Source organism: Callospermophilus lateralis, chromosome 11 (genome assembly GCF_048772815.1).
Source record: "Callospermophilus lateralis isolate mCalLat2 chromosome 11, mCalLat2.hap1, whole genome shotgun sequence".
Lineage (NCBI taxonomy): Eukaryota > Metazoa > Chordata > Mammalia > Rodentia > Sciuridae > Callospermophilus > Callospermophilus lateralis.
In genome coordinates, this window is record NC_135315.1 from 101,669,150 (window position 1) to 101,675,149 (window position 6,000).

Below are 6,000 nucleotides of genomic sequence, written 5' to 3' on the forward strand. Positions count from 1 at the left end.
TATGAAATATGATATGTCAAGAGCTCTGTAATGTTTTGAACAGCCAATAATAAAAAAATAAATTCATATTATACAATAATTCTATTTTTGTGCAAATAGATATTCATACAAAGTATTTAAGGGATAACATCATGAGTGTTTTTGTTTGTTTGTTTGTTTGTTTTGGTTTTGATTTTGGTTTTGGTTTTGAATTTTAACAATTCTAACAATTGAAGTGGTTTCTAAACTCTTGACCTTGGGGCCTGTCATAAACTGCCAAAGATTAAGCATTCATTGTAAGACCAGGTAAACAAAGACTAAATGTGATAGTAATTGGACTTCCTAATTTTGTCTATAGCCTGTGTATTTTAGAAGGATAGCCCATGGTCTCTGTGCTCTGAGGTTGTTTTCATCTATGTACTAGGTTATGGGAGTTGATTTTGGATATTGTAGCAGCACATCTTAGCCAGCACAAAAGTTCTTTAGCAGTGGTCCATGGCACAGATTGGTAAGCTTGTCTGCTCAACAGGTTTTCTCATCTACTCTTTTTCTGATTTATAGCTTCAGTATGAAAATGTCTGTCTGAACAGGCTTTGGGGTCACTGTCAGCACAGATGTCAGGTCTTTAAGGGTCTCAGTTACATGGCTATAATGTGAGCTTCTGTCTATGTCATTTTGTATATGTTTAAATGTGAGCACTTGTTCTTTCTCTTGCCTGCATTTACTCTGCATTTTCCTTTGTCAAGTCTCTTAAAGTGGCAAGTACCACATTACCATATCAAAACAGTTCATGCTTACAAAAGGAGTTTGTTATCCCTCTGGTGGGAAGTTCAGGCTGGTCTGGTCCATAGAACACCAGGTCTTTTTCTTTCTCTCTTTTGAATAACTTATCTTTGTCTGTGCTGGCATCTATGGAGGGCAACTTTTCTCCATGAGTTGAAAAACACAGCCTTGGGAAATTCCAGGCCCACATCTTGCTCATAAGGAGCAATTTCGGAGGAAAGAGCAATGCTCGTTGGACCTGCAGCTGGGCAATATTTTTAACAAAATCCACTTGGTTCTGCTGATTTACCTGCCCATTCCAGTTCTGTCTCTAGCTCCAGGGGCAGGAGGAAACAAGATGGACCAGATGAATCAAAGCTCATGTGGTAGACATAGAAAAGTAGCTATGAACAGATCTGGGGCTTGACTGCCTGGGCTCAAATCTGTACTCAGATCCTTAATAGCTCTACAAATTTCAGTAGATTCCTGAAATATAATAACAATAATACATGGCAGGCAGGATTGCTTTGAGAATTTAGTAAGCTATGTCTGCAAAAGATTTGGAAAAATCCTAGCATGTATTAAGCATAACATGGCTTTGGGTCACTGTCAGCACAGATGGTTCTTCTTTGGTGAATATGAGCTTTGTGGCACCAGCAGAATCAGTGGGACTCCCCAGTAACAGATAAGCCACTTCTTTTCTATAGCCCAAAGCTAGGATGTGGGGAGGGGTTATGTTGTAAGAAACATGAATTCCATGGGAAATCTACAACAAATCATGATGTCACAAAATTTTCACTTTGGAATAAATGTTTTAAGCTCATTTTCCAGGCAGAGCTATGGGCTTGAGGTGAAAATTGACTCATATTGTGGGAAATACACCTAAGATCTACACATTCTGTACATTATTCAAGAGCAAATGCAATAGAACAAAATTCTAGTTCCCTAAATCTTTTTTTTTACAAAGTTGTATGTGTCACTTATTTGAGAATGAAAATGTACACACGAAAATATGGGAAAGATGCCTGAACTCTTACCTACATGAGACTTGAGTCTGTCTCTGTACAAGTTGTCATAGTTTCTAGAAATTGCTGAAAACAGTTTGCTGAGAAATTATTTTTTTTTTCTTGAAGGCCAAGGGTCAAAGAAAAACCAACTAATGGTTTCCCAATAATTAGTGGTGTCCTGGATATTCTGTATTTTATCCATTTTCTGCCCTGTAGCTAGACATTCGTTATTGGACTATAAATTTTATTTTGTGGAGGCTGAGCTTAGGAGGATATCTATTAACATCTCTCAGAGGCCCCAGAAGCATTGGCTGCAACCTGCTTCACCTCTAACCAGCTCCTGAAATATGGAGTTGTAGTGGAAACATCTGTCAATCTGAATTAAAAAAAAAAACATTCTAACAAATACATGACAGAGAGTCATTGCTATTATTATCCACTTTCCTTCTCCAACATCCACATTTTCACCACTCATAGCCAACAGAGCAAGGGTGGAGATCTATATACATGAGTCTTGGTTTCATTATTCATTATGTTCTATGCTTTGGTCTGGAGTCTGGGGAAACAGTGCACCATAGTCCAGAAATCTTTTACTTGCTCATGCCTTATTTTTTTTCTTTTTCCCAACTCTCAGCAACCCTAAAACTTTTGCCTTCAAGAAACTGAGGAAGATGGTGCCATCTTAGTGGCAGGAAGTGTGTGCATTTGAATAGGCCTTCACCTCCTAGAGGAGGGCTTGCATTTTTCTCTTTAATTAAAACAAAGGATTAGATGAATTCTAGATAGCAGAAGGGGTGGAAGGGAAAGGAGGCAGGAGATTAGCAAGAATGGTGTAATATGGTGTACAGCACTATCCAGAGTACATGTATGAAGATTTGAATTTGGGTGTCAACATACTTTATATACAAATAGAGATATGAAAAATTGTGGCATATATGTGTAATAAGAATTGTAATACAAAAAAGTTCATGTATAAAGGCATGGATTGGTGTGAACATACTTTATATACAAAGATATAAAAAAAATTGTGCTCTATATGGGTAATAAAAATTTTAATGTATTCCGCTGTTGTGTATTTAAAACATACAAGCAAACAAACAAACAAACAAATAATGAAACAAAGATAATATGGCAAGTGCCTAAGACAAATGATAAGCACATATATGAGGGTCCTGGTATGGCACTTATTTGGGAATAAACTTGTCTTTCCATGGCAGGTTGAGGCAGACTCAGCTAAGAACAAGCACACATGGCCCTGTAATCCTGGTTGCCTAGACCTTGAACAGGCAGTGCCAGTTCCCTGGGCCTTACTGTCTCTAATACAAGAGGGGTGGCATACTGCCCCTGCCTATGTGGGAGGTGCTGTGGGATGGGGCTGATGGCCCCTAACATTGTTTGACCTTGAGATCTTCTCCAGGGCACCTTCTCCAGGTCTGGGGCTCTCCTTCAACATCTTCAAGTCAGATATTTTGCTAGTGAGAGGAAGAGCTTGGCTTCCCAGGGAGTTTTGCCTGCCTTTACTAATCTACTACTTCCTATACTTCATCAAAGTGTTGGTTGGAAAATCCAGATTCCAACACTCACATCACTGTCAGCTCGCTGTGTGATTATGGTTTCCTAACTGGTTACCTTGGCAGTTTTCACAAGGAATTATAAATATATTTTATCTTGTGTGGGAATAGATAATCAATTTTTGTTCATTCAAGTCTCTGGAAGAAAGCATTAGGTATTCATTAAGAGATTAATGTTTGAGGGAGTTATAAAAAGTAAAAAGTTTAGTATAGTCCCAAGGATGGGTTTCTCTAATATTCTGTTTTTGAACAAAGGAAAAAGGTGAAGTTGATATCTCACCTAAGGCAATGCCTGGTTTAGATGGTGACCTCTCCTGCTCCTTAGTTTTCACCTCTGGTTCTTCAGACTGTGACCTGCATGGGAAATAAGAATCATTGCAGGTAGAGCTGATTAAGATTAAATTATCCTGGAGCAGGCTGGGCACCTAATCCAACATGACTTGGAGACTGTATCAGAAGAGAAAATTGAACACAGATTCAGAGAAGCATATGGGAATGGTGCCACGTAAACCCTGAACCCCACTGCCCCATCCAAAGAACTATCAGGCACTGGAGAGGAGCGAGGGCAGACACTTCTCTGAAGCTTCCAGAGGAATTAGGGCCCTGCCTGAGGCATTATCTAACACCTCAGGATTCCAGAACTTTCAGACAATATTTGCTGCTCCAGCCACCCCATGCTGGTACTTCCTGGTGGCTCCCAGAAACCCTAACACTTCCCTGGGCCATAAAAACTTCTTCCTGCTCTGCCCATCTGTTTTGCTTGGTGACCAGAATTTCTTCCCCAACATGTCTTCAAGGACCAAATAGAGTTGCCCTCAGAGGCCAACCTGTCACACTCCCTGTTGTGAGGAGGCACTTGTGTGGTCGAGGACTTTGATCCAAACACTGGGAACTTACTATTATAGTGTGACTTAGAGAACATGATGTGTCCTAAGCCCCAGTGTTAGTTTTGCTACAGCTTGCTTCTCAAAAAAGCAAACAAACTGCACACTCACACACACACACACATACACACACACACACACACACACACACACACACACACACACATATATATATATATATATATATATATATATATATATATATATATATATATACAGAATCTTTAATTTGAATTTAATGAATTTATGATCATATCAAATTCATAATTTTGACCAGTCATTAGTTTAGAACTCTAAATCTGAAAGAAAAAACAATAAAATGACTTTAAGATTTTCAAGAAGAAAGAGTCAGGCCCCAGGGTAAGCATTGAGGGTAATAGTATTTTATGACTCCAGTTTAAATGTGCCCTTGTCAAACTGATCTGTCAACCAAGCCCTGTGACTGGGAAGGCAAAAGACAACCTGTGGCTCTCACTGTAAATGCACTAATGGGGTGAAAGGCCTGGAATGGTGGCAGAGGGGTCCTTGGTGTCCCTTGACAGATTTCCTGATTGACCTCCTGCTTTGGTTGTTGATTATATCAGGTGTCTGGGTGCACATGACGTGTGAGAAGACCCTACATTAGAGGTGACTGACATCTCTTGCTCTGTGCTGCTTATAAAACTAAAACTGAGTCCCTTCTCACTTTGCATGCTCATGTAAGTTTGCATGCTCATTCCACATCACCACTTCCCTTCAGCTTTTCTGCATCGTGTACATATAGCATGGCTGTGTGTGTCAACATTTTTCTGTAGCTGGATTCCATTTTTGTGATGAGGCCATTAGTGGTTGGGACATCATCTCAGCTCCTGTGGCAACCACCTGCATCTGGGAGCTTTGTGCTCAAGCACATGAGGAAGACCAACATACAGCAGATCCATGGTGATGGCAAGTTAACTTATATGAAGATGCAGCACTTTGTTCCTATGACCCGAATTACCACTGATATTGAACAAATAGCAAAGATGGGTGGAAATCTCTTGGCTTCTGTAGGATGCTGAGTGGCTAAAGTGCAGCATGTAGATACCGCTGTCTTCTCAGACCACAGAGAATATATATATTTATTCTTAAGGGAAAGCACTGTGGTCCAAGAGGACACATCTCTTGCATTATATATATATATATATATATATATATATATCCTTTTTTTGGTTGTCTATCTCCCTAGTGTTCGTAGCACAGTTAATCTTTCCTAATAGCACTCTACTTCTTTACCTAAATTAGAAATACTCTTCCAGACTAGACATGGTCCATTCTGTTGATGGTAAAAGCCACACTGGGCCAGTTAACTTTTCCCTTTTTAATGGAGAAAAAAATCACTGGAATTATCTTATGTTGTGCTTCATGCACAAGATCCTTGTTCTCATCCCTATGTGTCATGGTAGTGCTTCTGAGTGAGGCCCATTCCGTCTTGCTGGCTGCTTGGAGTGCCAATCCTGGGCAAAAACAGAGCTTCCCACTCCTGCTTTGATCTCTATCTAATCATATCTTGCTCAGATTAACCTTAGTTAGTTTCTTCTGGCTTGCAAAGAGATAATTACCACCCATATTTCTACCTATTTAAACATTTCTGACTCAATATTGTATCTGTTGAGTCCCAATTAAGTGCTCAGAGTTGGTCTGAGGGCTCAGCAAGGCCTATGGAATCCCTGCTCTTGAAATAACAGAAAACTTTTAGATGGCTGTATTTGTGGGTTCAGGCACTGTCCAGTTTCCTGAGGGCACATTCATTTGGATCACAGCACCAGCTAAGGGTTC